Source organism: Gorilla gorilla, chromosome 5 (genome assembly GCF_029281585.2).
Source record: "Gorilla gorilla gorilla isolate KB3781 chromosome 5, NHGRI_mGorGor1-v2.1_pri, whole genome shotgun sequence".
In the NCBI taxonomy this organism is placed as follows: domain Eukaryota; kingdom Metazoa; phylum Chordata; class Mammalia; order Primates; family Hominidae; genus Gorilla; species Gorilla gorilla.
This window is the reverse complement of record NC_073229.2, coordinates 176,192,226-176,209,961: the sequence shown is the minus strand read 5'-3', so window position 1 is coordinate 176,209,961 and position 17,736 is coordinate 176,192,226. Positions and strand designations below refer to the sequence as shown.

The 17,736-nt window shown below is 41.2% G+C and overlaps 1 protein-coding gene across 4 annotated transcripts in view; it reads right to left on the bottom strand.

The window, feature by feature from the left end:
- The window catches only part of ESR1 (estrogen receptor 1), a 410,427-nt gene that overhangs the window by 55,604 nt on the left and 337,087 nt on the right, over positions 1-17,736 (bottom strand). The window lies entirely within an intron of this gene.

Below are 17,736 nucleotides of genomic sequence, written 5' to 3'. Positions count from 1 at the left end.
CGGGGCAATTCCTTAAGTCTCTATAGCAGGATGAAAAGAAAACTCACATTTCTTAACCCGGTCATTCCACTGGCAAAGCTCTTGTGCACACAAAACCAAAACAAAATGCAACATACAATATTTAGGCTCCATCATGGCCATTGAAATGCCTGAAGTAAAGACAATGCCTTTCTTTCCCTCTTCCTCTTATAAAAAACCTTAATCCACTCACTATCCTTTCCATGACACTTTTCCAATACAGTGTTGGAGTTCCAATAACTAAACTAATGACCTAGGAAATTTCATGTTGACTTCTCACAGGAATTCAGTCATTCACTCAGTTAGAATTGACCAGGTTCTTACTAGGTCCTAAGCACTTTGCTAGTTGGTGAAGGTCCCTTACTTTCCATGAGCTTACAGTCAAGCAGAGGCAAATAAGAGACAAGAATAAGAGACATGGATGAGATGATCTCCAACTGTAGTATGTTCTACTAGAAAATAAAACAGGGAGTAGCAAGTATGGGGCAATTTTAGTTTCCTTGTGGTTGAGAGGGTGACATTTAAATGAAGGTGTGAGTGACAAGATGTTTGGAGATATTCCAGACTTCATTTTTAAAAGAGAAAAATTTAAAGTGTTCTTCATGAGGGTAAGAGGTGGTTATTTTCATGGTTGGTTCCAAGGCTAGGAAAAAGTGTTCTAGTTTTGAAATCCAGTAAGGAAGACCAACAAATGCCAAACAATGCAAGAAACTTGCAATGACAAAGTGGAATTAAAAGTGGCCTAAACACTCCCTTCCTCTTAGAATTGCCAGCCTTTTCATGCTGAATTTGGAGCTGCAGCTGTCAGGAGAGTAATGCTATCCATGGAAGCCAGCTCACAAAAGAGGCCTGTGAGCAGAGTCAATGGAAGATGACAGGACTTCTCAGCCCACATTCAAAACAATCAATCCTGTTTTATTAAATATATCTTTCTTTTAAGATTACAACTCATTGGCAGTTCTTTTGTCTCTTTCATTCTTATTTTGTCTTCTTTTCCTATGGACAATCTTTGCCTTGAGTTCACCATATAATTTCTACTTTGTAACTTCATTTCACGCTTCTCAATCTCTTCTAACCTCACTCAATGAAAATACAGTCAATATGTAACCACCAAGTTAAATACTAGTTTGTTTCTTGAAGCTCTTGCATATAAGTACTGATTTGGAAGTGCACTTTAATTTTTTTCTTTTGATTAGAGTAAAATCTGAAAAGTGCAATGATTTGGCACTGTGCAGCAATAGGTAGCATTCATTATGTAACTAGTAAGAGGCGCTGGACCAGCAAGGAGCAGGCTTTTGTTCCTGACCCTACTCTATTAATAAATAGTCTAGTCTGCAACCTTGGACAAATCACCTAACCTTTCCGTAATTCCATTTCCTCATATGCAAACAGAGAGGCTGGATTAAATCACTGGTTTTCAACTGATTTTTAGAAGTGGGATCCTCTTAATAAATGAAATTATATGTGATGCTGCAACTATAAAACATAATCAACGTCCTGTTTTATAACTGGAAGGGTGTCTCAAGACCCACTCCCTCCGCCTTCCTTCAAGGCAACTCCTCAGCCACTTCCATGAAAAGTCCCATAGAGCACAACTTGCAAAGTGCTGGCCTAGATCTCAGGTGTTATTCCAGTTCTAAAATAATGATTCAGTGACTTTTTCAGTGCAAATAGGACAATAAGAGTCTCCCAAATGATCATTCAAATGCAGAATTAACATTTTGTAGACTTACTCACTTCCACAAGAAGGTAAAAGTGTTCACTCTTTTTCTTTAATTATTAAGCTCCACTTCTATTGACCAAACTTCTTAAAACACTGTTATTCTTTTCTTCATTTCAGCACCAACCTCATAGGTTAGGCGATTCAGCTCCACCACCAACACTAACAATTGTAATATAGTACCAATGAAAGCTAACCTTCATTGAGTTCTTACTCAGTGCTAACAAGCATAGTCTTGGTACCAGATATCTAATCACTACAACTCCACGAGAAAGGTACTGTTGTAATAGAAAAAAACAAAAAACAAAAAACAAAAAGCTGAGGCCCACAGAGATTATGTGACTAGGCAAAATCACACTGTAGTTGGTAGCAGACCTGCAGTCTGGCTGCAGAGCCTCGTGTCCCTAGTCTCTGCTATGCCTGATCCCATCCTCCTCAACCCTCTAAGAGGCCTCTCTGGGACTCCCCTAACCCCAGTGGATCTGAATACAGTGTGGAGTACCATGCCCTGGTTGATTCTCACATTGTTCCTACACTGAGGCTTTGAAAATTCCTACAACTCTTCACTCCACAGGTTCCAAAGTCTTTTCAATGGCCAAGTGCACGGTGCCAGTCCTGAGACTAAGACTTGGCAGCTTGGTACCAGGTTCGTCAATTAAAGATTCCACTGCTCTTGCATCTTCTTCCCATGCCCCTGTAGTGAGCCATTCATCTGCTCACAGTAATTGTCCCTTCTGCTTCTCCATGTACCATTCCACACTGCCACTTCTTCCAAGATTAAGACTGAGTTAACATGCACCCACAGACAGCACTTGCTACCTCTACCTCTCTCACTTGGCAGTTATCTAATTTATACTGATATAAGCCTTACATGTAACTGTTTTCCTTTCTTCCAATAGATTATGTACTCTCAGATAACAGCAATGAGTCATGTTTTTCCCTATATCCCTAAAGCCTAGGGTGATGGTTAATACTGAGTGTCAATGTGATTGAATTGAAGGATGCAAAGTATTGTTCCTGAGTGAGTCTGTGAGGGTGTTGTCAAAGGAGATTAACATTTGAGTCAGTGGACTGGAAGACGGAGACCCATCCTCAATCTGGGTGGGCACCATCTAATCAGCTGTCAGCATGGCTAGGATAAAAACAGGCAGAGGAACATGGAAGGACTAGACTGGCTAAGTCTTCCGGCTTCCATCTTTCTCCTATGCTGGATGCCTCCTGGCCTCGAACATTGGACTACAAGTTCTTCAGCTTTTGAACTCTTCGACCTACACCAGTGGTTTGCCAGGGGCCCTCAGGCTGTCAGCCAGAGACTGAAGGCCACACTGTCGGCTTCCCTAGTTTTGAGGTTTTGGGACTTGGACTGGCTTCCTTGCTCCTCAGCTTGCAGACTATTGTGGGACTTCACCTTGTGATTGTGTGAGTCAATTCTCCTTAATAAACTGCCTTTTATATATACATCTCACCTGTGAGTCCTGTCCCTCTAGAGAATCCTGACTAATACAGATTTTGGTACCAGGAGTGGTTCTGGAGGAACAGAATTTTAAGGATGGATTTCTTTAGATGGTTTGGGGGTTTCTGGAGTTGGCTGCTAAATATGATTAGACGCCAAAATGCTAGGGACTCTACTTCTAATAGTGTGGAGAACACTGATAGCCCTTGCTGTGAACTGTGTAGAGAGTTATGCAAAATAAATGCATCTGATACTCCTGATTCACTGCTCATGAGAGGCAAGGAGTTTAGTGACTTTATACCTAATACCTTTGATCATATGTGGAGAACCAAGGAATATAATGAAGCTAGTTGGTTGCTCCTAAGTTCACTAATCAAAGTGATGAAAACAAAAAAATGATGAACTCAGGGATTCTATCTCCCAGCTCCAGAACCACATTCTGAGCCTCAAATCTTCTAAGATTGCCCTGGGTTCGAGTCTTATCTCCTGTAGAGAAAGAGCTGAAATTGTGGAAAATCAGACACAAGCTCTTATCATGTGAGTGGCTGACCTGCAACGAAAGATACGTGCACAGCCTCGCCAGGTGTTTACTGTTAAAGTGACAGCATTGATTGAAAAAGAATGGTACCCTGCAACTTGGAATGGGGCCGTGCGGGAGGACCCTGATAAGGCTGGGGGCACTGAGCTTCTAAATTCTGATGAATCATTTTTACCAGAGGAAACAGGCAACAGAGGGGAGGCAACATCCCCTCCTCCACCTGTGCTGCCATCAGGCTTTTCACCTTTGTCTGAGGAGTTTAACCCTGCACTGCCTAAGGCATCAGCAATGACCTCCCTTGAGGCAGTTGCCAGGAAAGATGATGTTGATTCTCCTAAGGACCCACCCCCAATACCCCTGTTTGCTTATAGTTATAGAACTAGACTAAAGTCCCGGCAGGCCCCTTAGAGATGAGGTTCAGAATGTGACCCACAAGGAGGTGCGCTACACTTCAAAAGAACTGCTTGAGTTTTCTAATTTATATAAGCAGAAATCTGGAGAACAGGCATGGGAATGGATATTAAGGGTGTGGGATAATGGTAGAAGGAACATAAAGTTGGATCAGGCTGAATTTATTGATTTGGGCCCACTAAGCAGGAATTCTGCATTTAATGTTGCAGCTTGGAGAGTTAAAAAAGGTTCTAATAGTTTATTTGCTTGGTTAGCTGAAATATAGATCAAAAGGTGGCCCACTGTGAGTGAGCTGGAAATGCCTGATCTCCCTTGGTTTAATGTAGAGGAAGGGATCCAAAGGCTTATGGAGATTGGGATGGTGGAGTGAATTCGTCACTTTAGTCCTACTCATCCCAGCTGGGAGAGTACAGAAGATATACCTTTGACCAGCACATTGTGAAATAGATTTGGGAGGGCAGCACTTGCATCCTTGAAGAGCTCTGTGATTGCTCTTCTCTGCATGCTAGATATTATAGTGGGAACCACAGTCATTCAACTACAAAATTTAAATGCAATGGTAATAATTGGATCCTGAGGTGGCATGGGCCAAGTGGTGGCACTCAAGCATCAAGGCAAGGTGGGTGCAATTACCGTAAAGGTCAGCGGAGGCAAGGCAACAATCAGAATAGTCTGACTTGTGTAGAGCTCTGGCATTGGCTAATTAATCCCAGTGTTCCTAAAAAGTGAAATTGACAAGAAGCCTACTGCATTCTTGCTTAATTTATATAAGCAGAAAACTTCCAGGTCAAGTAGACAAAAGACTAATTTAAATTAAAAATTATACAAAGAATCACAGCCCCTCAATCAATTTGCAGACTTGAACCAGTTTATAGACCCAGAACCCCTTGAATGAAGGGGAGGCTGGGTCCCCTTGAGGAAGGACCCCACTACATTACTGACAATTTATGCAGTGACTCTTTCTCCCATCCTTCCCCCAGGAGACCTCTGGCCTTTTACCAGGGTAACTGTGCACTGGGGAAAGGGAAATAATCAGACATTTCAGGGACAACTGGACACTGGCTCAGAGCTGACGTTGATTCCAGGGGACCCAAAACATCATGTGGTCCTCCAGTTAAAGTAGGGGCTTTTGGAGATCAGTTAATTAATGGAATTTTAGCTCAGGTCCAACTTACAGTGGGGCTGGTGGGTCCCAGACTCATCCTGTGGTCATTTCCCTAGTGCCAGAATGCATAATTGGCATAGACATATTTAGCAGCTGGCAGAACCCCCACATTGGCCCCCTGACTGGTAGGGTGAGGGCTATTATGGTGGGAAAGGCCAAATGGAAGCCATTACAGCTGCCTCTACGTAGAAAAATAGTAAATCAAACACAACATTGCATCCCTGGAGGAAGTTAGTGCCACCATCAAGGACTTCAAAGATGCAGGGGTGGTGATTCCCACCACATCCCCGTTCAACTTTCCTATTTGGCCTGTGCAGAAGACAGATGAATCTTGTAAAATGACAGTGGATTATCGTAAGCTTAACTAAGTGGTGACTCCAATTGCAGCTGCTGTACCAGATGTGGCTTCATTCCTTGAGCAAATTAACACATCTCCTGGTACCTGGTATGCAACCATTGATTTGGCAAATGCCTTTTTCTCCATTCCTGTCCATAAGGCCCAGCAGAAGCAATTTGCCTTCAGCTGGCAAGGCCAGCAATATACCTTTACTGTCCTACCTCAGAGGTATATCGATTCTCCAGCTTTGTGTCATAATCTTGTTGGAGAGATCTTGATAGTTTTTCTCTTCCACAAGATATCACACTGGTCCATTATATTCATGACATTATGCTGATTGGATCCAATGAGCAAGAAGTATCAAACATACTGGATTTATTGGTGAGACATTTGTGTGCTAGAGGATGGGAAATAAAATTGACTAAAATTTAGGGAACTTCTACCTCAGTAAAACTTCTAGGGGTCCAGTGGTGTGGGGCCTGTCAAGATATTCCTTCTAAGATGAAGGATAAGTTGCTGCCTTTGGCCCCTCCTACAACTAAGAAAGAGGCACAACGCCTAGCAGGCCTATTTGGATTTTGGAGGCAACACATTCCTCATCTGGGTGTGTTACTCCCGCCCATTTATCAAGTGACCTGAAAGGCTTCCAGTTTTGAGTGGGGTCCAGAAGAGAAGGCTCTGCAACAGGTCCAGAATGCTTAGCAAGCTGCTCTGCCACTTGGGCCATATGCCCTGGCAGATCCAATGGTGCTTGAAGTGTCAATGGCAGATAGGGATGTTGTTTGGAGCCTTTGGCAGGCCCCTATAGGTCAATCACAGGGGAGGCCTCTAGGAATTTGGAGCAAGGCCCTGCATCTCCTGCAGATAACTACTCTCCTTGTGAGAGACAACTCTTGGCCTGTTACTGTGCTTTGGTAGAAACTGAATGTTTGACTACAGGTCATCAAATCACCAAGCAACCTAAATTGCCTATCATGAACTAGATGCTTTTTGACCCATCTAGCCATAAAGTGGGTTGTGCACAGCAGCATTCCATCATCAAATGGAAGTGGTATATACGTGATCAGGCTCAAGCAAGTCCTGAGGGAACAAGTACTTTACATGAGGAAGTAGCTCAAATGCCCATGGTCCCCACTCCTGCCACCCTGCCTTCTCTCCCCCAGCCTGCACTGATGGCCTCATGGGGAGTTCCCTATGATAAGCTGACAGAGGAAGAGAAGACAAGGGCCTGGTTTACAGATGGCTCTGCATGATGCAGTCACCACCCAAAAGTGGACAGCTGCAGCACTACAGCCCCTTTCTAGGACATCCCTGAAGGGCAGCAGTGAAGGGAAATCTTCCCAATGCGCAGAACCCACCTCGGCCTCCCAGGGGTTTTGCCATCTTGGCCAGGCTGGTCTTGAACTCCTGACCTCGTGACCACATTATGAACCACAAGCATGACACATATTACCAAATTATCACCACTTAACACTTACCTTTATTTTCTAGAAGGAATGCCTCTAAGGCTTTTTAAAAAACAACGCAGTTTAGGGAAGGGAAGGGTAATAGCTCATAAATGCTTAGTAGAAACTGAAATGAAAAATGCACCGAGCTTCATTAACAGCAAAGCACAACATCATTCACGTGATTTCAGAGGCCTGGTGAACCTTTCTACTCCATCCAGAGGATATTGTATCTTTGCAGGCATTTGTACTTGCATTTTCAAGACAGAAAGAAGAGATTATCTTGATATCTTGTATGGCTAAACATGTTTTCCTCATCATTCTTACTATAAAGGGAAATGTCTTGGTTTTTGTTTTGTTATTTGTTTTTCTCTCTCTCTTTTGCATGCTCACTCTCCCCCTCTCTCCCTTCATTAAATATTTCCCAGGCTTTAGGCTTGCCCATACAGATAGAACTGATATCCTTAGTCCAACAGAACGACACTAAACTAAGCCGATGCTATTGCTCTAATTTACCAGAAGCTTCTTTAAGAAATAAATGTAAAGCAGGGACTGAAGTATAATCCTACCATCACATCAGCGATTGGCGCTGCAATACATTATCCTGGAAACAACTGGTAAACACAGTAAGCCCATTTCTGGGCTTTTAGAAAAACATTGCTCTCTTTTCTTTCCCCACCCAGTGTATTCCCAAGGACTTAATGCTGCACTCTGACCTAGCCCTCAATGATGGTTAAAACTGATTCCGAACCAAAGGTAAACAGGGTTCCTCCCCACGCCTTGGAGAGCTCCAGTCTGCAGAAAGCTAATGAAGCCCTTGAAGCAGTATCTTGTCTTCCACCCACACTTCATTGAAATGATTTGAGTCTTATTGTGTTGTAATTACATACTATAGAAAACTCCACCAACCTCTGTTTCAAGGTTTGGGCCCATGACTCTCGCTAAAACATTTCAGTTCCATTTTCCAGAACATACCATTTCTAAATGCATCTGTGAGGGCCCTCCACAAGTATTTTCAGTCCACATTTCAGAAAACTGGAAAGTGATGCAGGTTCCTGACTTAGTTGATGGTGGGTAAAGGGAATGCCATTATGAGTGGTGGAGGTTGTTTTCTTTTTTCTTGCCATATTCTCAGCATAATATTTGATTCTTACAAAAGAAGTTTGATAATATAACTGTATATTTTATAAAGCATAATAAAAATAAGTAACTATTTTTCCAGCAACCTGTGTTTTGTTTTTTGTTTTGATTTTGTTTTTGTTTTTGTTTTTTGAGATGGAGTCTCGCACTGTTGCCCAGGCTGGAGTGCAGTGGCACGATCTCAGCTCACTGCAAGCTCCGCCTCCCAGGTTCACACCATTCTCCTGCCTCAGCCTCCCAAGTAGCTGGGACTACAGGCACCCGCCACCACGCCCAGCTAATTTTTATATTTTTAGTAGAGACGGGGTTTTGCCATGTTGGCCAGGCTGGTCTCGATCTCCTGACCTCGTGATCTGCCTGCCTTGGCCTCCTGGGATTACAGGCGTGAGCCACCGCGCCTGGCCCTGGTTTTTTAATTAAAGTTGTTGATTTTAAAAAGGTTGACTTTATTAATGTTTCTTTTATGGTTAGTACTTTTGGTGCCATGTTGAAGACCTAATTCCCGACCCTGAGATAGGTATTTTTCTATATTTTCCTATAAAAGTTTTAGTTTGGGCTCTCCATTAAGTCCTACATTCATCTGGAATTATTGTTTTTACATAGAGTAAAGAAGGATTAAGGTTTTTTTTCTATGTAGATATCAATTGTGTCAGGACCATTAACTTACTAGTTCCTCTGTTCTCCTGTAGTCTCAGTGCTCGTTCTGATATAGGTCAGTTTTTCATAAATGTAGAAGTTGGTTTCTGAACTGTATTTTCTATTTATTTAGTCAATGTGCTTATTTCTATGCCAATGCCATACTGTATTAATTATTATAGCTTAATGACTTTAGAACTGAATTATAGTTTTTTACCTCATCTCTCAACTTTAATTTTCATCTTCCAAGAGCATTTGATTATCTTTGGTACTTAGCCTTTTCCATATACATTTTAAATGAGCTAAATATATTGATTGGACATGCACTGAATTTATAGACCAATTTGTCAAGAATTGATGTATTTTCAATAGTGAATCTTCCTAACCATAAATATGGTATAGCTTTCTTTTTAATGTTTTATGATATTACTGTCTTCCAATAGAAGTTCATACTTGTTTCTACAGAGCTCCTGCTACTTCTTTATTAAATTCATCCCAAAATACATGATAGTTTTGATTGCTGCTATAAAATGTATATAATTATAAATTAAATTATCTAAAATTATATATGTATAATTATGTTTTGTATTTGTGGTTCATATAAATAGATTTGATCTTTGGTATATTGATTAACTAGCCCTTCTTGTAGACATTTGGTGGGATTGTATATTAGCAAAATAACAAAGGAAGTTCTTATCTAAGAATGTTTTAAATAGGATATATTAAGTCTGACTAAATTGTTCATGGTTTTAAAAAAACTGGAATTTTTAATTTTATGGGATGCAGCTGCTAAAAGAAGGGCACGTAATCTCACAGGCTTTCTATCTCATGACTAACAAAATACAAAGTTAAGTAGCATCAAAACTAACATGGCTTCCTCTAAGCAAATATCTGTCACGTGCGTAGTTAGCAAACATCTATCACTCCAAAAATCAAAATACATTGCAGCAAAGAAGGAGAATCCTTTTGAAGTTCCATGTGATAGTTCAGAGTCTTTCCAGTGATGAATGATGCTGTGTTTGCTTGTACCCATTTTTAGCTTGTATCCTTTGCTAGTCGTTAGTAAAAACTTCGTTAAGATCTATGATTCATGTGGGTCTGCATTGACAATTTGGCTCTTCGTGGCACTTCTGTCCACAAAGCAGATGAAACTGTAGCCCAATTATTTCAGAATGAATTAAAAAGACTGAAGAATATGGTAAATGCTTTGAAAGAGTTAGTTGCACATTTCAGAAACAAAAAACTCAGAAATGATACGGTGAGGCAACAGAAAAAAAATACGAGAAATGAAACACTTTAGAACTGAATTTCTAAAAAAGGAAAAACATTCAGAACATAGACTTAATTATAAGGACACACAGCAGACAAACTCTGTGGACAGCACAGTGACAGAAATAAAGGATGTGAAGATAAAAATTAAAACAAAAGAATGAAAGGATTTAAGAGAAAGTCATATAGAAGACAGGTAAACGGTATCCTTTGTATGTATGAACAGGCCCCTAAAGAAGAAAATCAAAGCAATGCAGCCAAACTAGTATTTATTTATTTATTTATTTATTTTTATTGTACTTTAAGTTTTAGGGTACATGTGCACAATGGGCAGGTTTGTTACATATGCATACATGTGCCATGTTGGTGTGCTGCACCCATTAACTCGTCATTTACATTAGGTGTATCTCCTAATGCATCCCTCCCCCCTCCCCCCACCACACAAAAGGCCCCAGTGTGTGATGTTCCCCTTCCTGTGTCCACGTGTTCTCATTGTTCAACTCCCACCTATGAGTGAGAACAGGTGGTGTTTGGTTTTCTGTCCTTGCGATAGTTTGCTCAGAATGATGGTTTCCAGCTTCATCCATGTCCCTACAAAGGACATGAACTCATCCTTTTTTATGGCTGCATAGTATTCCATGGTATATATGTGCCACATTTTCTTAATCCAGATCATTGTTGGACATTTGGGTTGGTTCCAAGTCTTTGCTATTGTGAATAGTGCTGCAGTAAACATACATGTGCATGTGTCTTTATAGCAGCATGATTTATAATCCTTTGGGTATATACCCAGTAATGGGATGGCTGGATCAAATGGTATTTCTAGTTCTAGATCCCTGAGGAATCGCCACACTGACTTCCACAATGGTTGAACTAGTTTACAGTCCCACCAACAGTGTAAAAGTGTTCCTATTTCTCCACATCATCTCCAGCACCTGTTTTTCCCTGACTTTTTAATGATCGCCATTCTAACTGGTGTGAGATAGTATCTCATTGTGGTTTTGATTTGCATTTCTCTGATGGCCAGTGATGATGAGCATTTTTTCATGTGTCTGTTGGCTGCATAAATGTCTTCTTTTGAGAAGTGTCTGTTCATATCCTTTGCCCACTTTTTGATGGGGTTGTTTGTTTTTTTCTTGTAAATTTGTTTGAGTTCTTTGTAGATTCTGGATATTAGCCCTTTGTCAGATGAGTAGATTGCAAAGATTTTCTCCCATTCTGTAGGTTGCCTGTTCACTCTGATGGTAGTTTCTCTTTTGCTGTGCAGAAGCTCTTTAGTTTAATTAGATCCCATTTGTCAATTTTGGCTTGTGTTGCCATTGCTTTTGGTGTTTTAGACATGAAGTCCTTGCCCATACCTATGTCCTGAATGGTATTGCCTAGGTTTTCTTCTAGGGTTTTTATGGTTTTAGATCTAACATTTAAGTCTTTAATCCATCTTGAATTAATTTTTTGTATAAGGTGTAAGGAAGGGATCCAGTTTCAGCTTTCTACATATGGCTAGCCAGTTTTCCCAGCACCATTTATTAAATAGGGAATCCTTTCCCTATTTCTTGTTTTTCTCAGGTTTGTCAAAGATCAGACAGTTGTAGATACGTGGCATTATTTCTGAGGGCTCTGTTCTGTTCCATTGGTCTATATCTCTGTTTTGGTACCAGTACCATGCTGTTTTCGTTACTGTGGCCTTGTAGTATAGTTTGAAGTCAGGTAGCATGATGCCTCCAGCTTTGTTCTTTTGGCTTATGATTGACTTGGCAATGAGGGCTCTTTTTTGGTTCCATATGAACTTTAAAGTAGTTTTTTCCAATTCTGTGAAGAAAGTCATTGGTAGCTTGATGGGGATAGCACTGAATCTATAAATTACCTTGGGCAGTATGGCCATTTTCACGATATTGATTCTTCCTACCCATAAGCATGGAATGTTCTTGCATTTGTTTGTATCCTCTTTTATTTCGTTGAGCAGTGGTTTGTAGTTCTCCTTGAAGAGGTCCTTCACATCCCTTGTAAGTTGGATTCTTACGTATTTTATTCCTTTGAAGCAATTGTGAATGGAAGTTCACTCATGATTTGGCTCTCTGTTTGTCTGTTATTGGTGTATAAGAATGCTTGTGATTTTTGTACATTGATTTTGTATCCTGAGACTTTGCTGAAGCTGCTTATCAGCTTAAGGAGATTTTGCGCTGAGACGATGGAGTTTTCTAGATATACAATCATGTCATCTGCAAACACGGACAATTTGACTTCCTCTTTTCCTAATTGAATACCCTTTATTTCCTTCTCCTGCCTGATTGCCCTAACCAGAACTTCCAACACTATGTTGAATAGGAGTGGTGAGAGAGAGCATCCCTGTCTTGTGCCAGTTTTCAAAGGGAATGCTTCCAGGTTTTGTCCATTCAGTATGATATTGGCTGTGGGTTTGTCATAGATAGCTCTTATTATTTTGAGATGCGTCCCATCAATACCTAATTTATTGAGAGTTTTTAGCATGAAGGGTTGTTGAATTTTGTCAAAGGCCTTTTCTGCATCTATTGAGATAATCATGTGGTTTTTGTCATTGGTTCTGTTTATATGCTGGATTATGTTTATTGACTTGCATATGTTGAACCAGCCTTGCATCCCAGGGATGAAGCCCACTTGATCATGGTGGATAAGCTTTTTGATGTGCTGCTGGATTCGGTTTGCCAGTATTTTACTCAGGATTTTTGCATCGATGTTCATCAGGGATATTGGTCTAAAATTCCTTTTTTTGTTGTGTCTCTGCCAGGCTTTGGTATCAGAATGATGCTGGCCTCATAAAATGAGTTAGGGAGGATTCCCTCTTTTTCTATTGATTGGAATAGTTTCAGAAGGAATGGTATCAGCTCCTCCTTGTACCTCTGGTAGAATTCAGCTGTGAATCCATCTGGTCCTGGACTTTTTTTTGATTGGTAAGCTATTAATTATTGCCTCAACTTCAGAGCCTATTATTGGTCTATTCAGAGATTCAACTTCTTCCTGGTTTAGTCTTGGGAGGGTGTATGTGTCGAGGAATTTATCCATTTCTTCTAGATTTTCTAGTTTATTTGCGTAGAGGTGTTTATAGTATTCTCTGATGGTAGTTTGTATTTCTGTGGGATCAGTGGTGATATCCCCTTTATCATTTTTTATTGCATCTATTTGATTCTTCTCTCTTTTCTTCTTTATTAGTCATGCTAGCAGTCTATCAGTTTTATCGATCTTTTCAAAAAACCAGCTCCTAGATTCATTGATTTTTTGAAGGGTTTTTTGTGTCTCTATCTCCTTCAGTTCTGCTCTGATCTTAGTTATTTCTTGTCTTCTGCTAGCTTTTGAATGTGTTTGCTCTTGCTTCTCTAGTTCTTTTAATTGTGATGTTAGGGTGTCAATTTTAGATCTTTCCTGCTTTCTCTTGCGGGCATTTAGTGCTATAAAGTTCCCTCTACACACTGCTTTGAATGTGTCCCAGAGATTCTGGTATGTTGTGTCTTTGTTCTCGCTGGTTTCAAAGAACATCTTTATTTCTGCCTTCATTTTGTTATGTACCCAGTAGTCATTCAGGAGCAGGTTGTTCAGTTTCCAAGTAGTTGAGCGGTTTTGAGTGAGATCCTTAATCCTGAGTTCTAGTTTGATTGCACTGTGGTCTGAGAGATAGTTTGTTATAATTTCTGTTCTTTTACATTTGCTGAGGAGTGTTTTACTTCCATCTATGTGGTCAATTTTGGAATAAGTCCTGTGTGGTGCTGAGAAGAATGTATATTCTGTTGATTTGGGGTGGAGAGTTCTGTAGATGTCTATTAGGTCTGCTTGGTGCAGAGCTGAGTTCAGTTCCTGGATATCCTTGTTAATTTTCTGTCTCGTTGATCTGTCTAACGTTGACAGTGGGATGTTAAAGTCTCCCATTATTATTGTGTGGGAGTCTAAGTCTCTTTGTAGGTCACTAAGGACTTGCTTTATGAATCTGGGTGCTCCTGTATTGGGTGCATATATATTTAGGATAGTTAGCTCTTCTTGTTGAATTGATCCCTTTACTATTATGTAATGGCCTTCTTTGTCTCTTTTGATCTTTGTTAGTTTAAAGTCTGTTTTAACAGAGACTGGGATTGCAACCCCTGCCTTTTTTTGTTTTCCATTTGCTTGGTAGATTTTCCTCCATCCCTTTATTTTGAGCCTATGTGTGTCTCTGCATGTGAGATGGGTTTCCTGAATACAGCACACTGATGGGTCTTGACTCTTTATCCAATTTGCCAGTCCGTGTCTTTTAATTGAAGCATTTAGCCCATTTACATTTAAGGTTAATATTGTTATGTGTGAATTTGATCCTGTCATTATGATGTTAGCTGCTTATTTTGCTTGTTAGTTGCAGTTTCTTCCTAGCCTCGATGGTCTTTCCAATTTGGCATGTTTTTGCAGTGGCTGGTACTAGTTGTTCCTTTCCGTGTTTAGTGCTTCTTTCAGGAGCTCTTGTAGGGCAGGCCTGGTGGTGACAAAATCTCTCAGCATTTGCTTGTCTGTAAAGTATTTTATTTCTCCTTCACTTATGAAGTTTAGTTTGGCTGGATATGAAATTCTGGGTTGAAAATTCTTTTCTTTAAGAATGTTGAATATCAGCCCCCACTCTCTTCTGGCTTGTAGAGTTTCTGCCGAGAGATCAGCTGTTAGTCTGATGGGCTTCCCTTTGTGGGTAACCCAACCTTTCTCTCTGGCTGCCCTTAACATTTTTTCCTTCATTTCAACTTTGGTGAATCTGTCAATTATGTGTCTTGGAGTTGCTCTTCTCAAGGAGTATCTTTGTCGTGTTCTCTGTATTTCCTGAATGTGAATATTGGCCTGCCTTGCTAGATTGGGGAAGTTCTCCTGGATAATATCCTGCAGAGTGTTTTCAAACTTGGTTCCATTCTCCCCGTCACTTTCAGGTACACTGATCAGATGTAGATTTGGTCTTTTCACATAGTCCCATATTTCTTGGAGGCTTTGTTCATTTCTTTTTATTCTTCTTTCTCTAAGCTTCTCTTCTCACTTCATTTCATTCATTTGATCTTCCATCACTGATAACCTTTCTTCCAGTTGATTGAATCAGCTACTGAAGCTTGTGCATTCGTCACATAGTTATCGTGCCGTGGTTGTCAGCTCCATCAGGTCCTTTAAGGACTTCTTTGCATTGGTTATTCTAGTTAGCCATTTGTCTAATCTTTTTTCAAGGTTTTTAACTTCTTTGCCATGGGTTCGAACTTCCTCCTTTAGTTCAGAGAATTTTGATCATCTGAAGCCTTCTTTTCTCAATTCGTCAAAGTCATTCTCCATCTAGCTTTGTTCTGTTGCTGGTGAGGAGCTGTGTTCCTTTGGAGGAGGAGAGGTGCTCTGATTTTTAGAACTTTCTGTTTTTCTACTCTGTTTTTTCCACATCTTTGTGGATTTATCTACCTTTGGTCTTTGATGATGCTGATGTACAGATGGGATTTTGGTGTGGATCTCCTTTCTGTTTGTTAGTTTTCCTTCTAACAGTCAGGACCCTCAGCTGCAGGTCTGTCAGAGTTTGCTGGAGGTCCACTCCAGACCCTGTTTGCCTGGGTATCAGCAGCGGAGGCTGCAGAACAGCGGATATTGGTGAACAGCAAATGTTGCTGCCTGATCATTCCTCTGGAGGTTTTATCTCAGAGGAGTACCCGGCCATGTGAGGTGTCAGTCTGCCCCTACTGGGGTGTGCCCAGTTAGGCTACTCGGGGGTCAGGGACCCACTTGAGGAGGCAGTCTGCCCGTTCTCAGATCTCAAGCTGCATGCTGGGAGAACCACTACTGTCTTCAAAGCTGTCAGACAGGGACATTTAAGTCTGCAGAGGTTTCTGCTGCCTTCTGTTTGGCTATGCCCTGCCCCCAGAGGTGGAGTCTACAGAGGCAGGCAGGCCTCCTTGAGCTGCGGTGGGCTCCACCCAGTTTGAGCTTCCCAGCCACTTTGTTTACCTACTCAAGCCTCAGCAATGGCAGGCACCCCTCCCCTAGCCTCGCTTCCACCTTGCAGTTTGATCTCAGACTGCTGTGCTAGCAATGAGCGAGGCTCTGTGGGTGTAGGACCCTCTGAGCCATGCACAGGATATAATCTCCTGGTGTGCCATTTGCTAAGACCATCGGAAAAGCCCAGTATTAGGGTGGGAGTGACCCGATTTTCCAGGTGCCATCTGTCACCCCTTTCCTTGGCTAGGAAAGGGAATTCCCTGACCCCTTGTGCTTCCCAGGTGAGGCGATGCCTCACCCTGCTTCAGCTCACGCTTGGTGCGCTGCACCCACTGTCCTGCACCCACTGTCCAATAGTCCCCAGTGAGATGAACCTGGTACCTCATTTGGAAATGCAGAAATCATTTGTCTTCTGCATCACTCATGCTGGGAGCTGCAGACTGGAGCTGTTCCTATTCTGCCATCTTGGAACCGCCCCCTATTTATTTTTTTTTGAGACAAAGTCTCACTCTGTCGCCCAGGCTGGAGTGCAATGGCATGATCTTGGCTCACTGCAAGCTCTGCCTCCCGGATTCAGGCCATTCTCCTGCCTCAGCATCCCGAGTAGCTGGGACTACAGGTGCCTGTCACCACGCCCGGCTATATTTTTTGTATTTTTAGTAGAGACGGGGTTTCACCATGTTATCCAGGATGGTCTCAATCTGCTAACCTTATGATCTACCCGCCTCGGCCTCCCAAAGTGCTGGGATTACAGGCATGAGCCACCGCACCCGCCCTCAAACAAATATTTAAAACTATAAATCAAGGGAATCAAGAAGTCTGATTTGAGTCTACATATCCAAAAGACATTCTATGTACCTAGGAAAATGGACCTAAAATGTTCAATGCAGAGACATATCTTAACAAAAGTATTGCAATTTATGTTTATATTTAAAAATTCGACATTCAGACAAAAAGTCCAAATCACTAATGAGGGAAAGAAAATCAGACTGGCATCCAGCCTCTTGTGAGCAATATTTTATACTACAAAATAATGAAGCAATCACTTAAAAATACTTGAGAAAAAATGTAAGCCAGAGATTTTGTATGCAGCCAAATTTCTCAGCATAAAGTCCAGAGAAAAATAATTATAAACATTTTTAAACCAAAGAAAAAAGAGTTATCATGAGGTCTTCCTGAAAATAAACAGTAAAAAAGCTCCAGACAACCAAAAACAATTAGAGAATCATCAGCATATAATCTGAAAGTGGACATTAAATATCTTAATAATAGAGCTAATATCAAAAAATGGGGTTAGGGGCCAAAGAAATGTGCATATAAGTATTATAACTTCTAATAATGTAGAAAAATATAAGTAATAAAAATAAGATGAGAGGCTGGGTGCGGTGGCTTACACCTGTAATCCCAGCATTTTGGGAGACTGATGGGGTGGATCACTTGAGGTCAGGAATTCGTGACCAGCCTGGCCAACATGGGGAAACCCTGTCTCTACTAAAAATACAAAATTAGCCAGGTGTGGTGGCTGATGCCTGTAATCCCAGGTACTTGGGAGGCTGAGGCAGGAGAATTGCTGGAACCCAGGAGGCAGAAGTTGCAGTGAGCCGAGATCGTGCTATTGCACTCCAACCTGGGCAACAAGAGCAAAACTCCATCTCAAA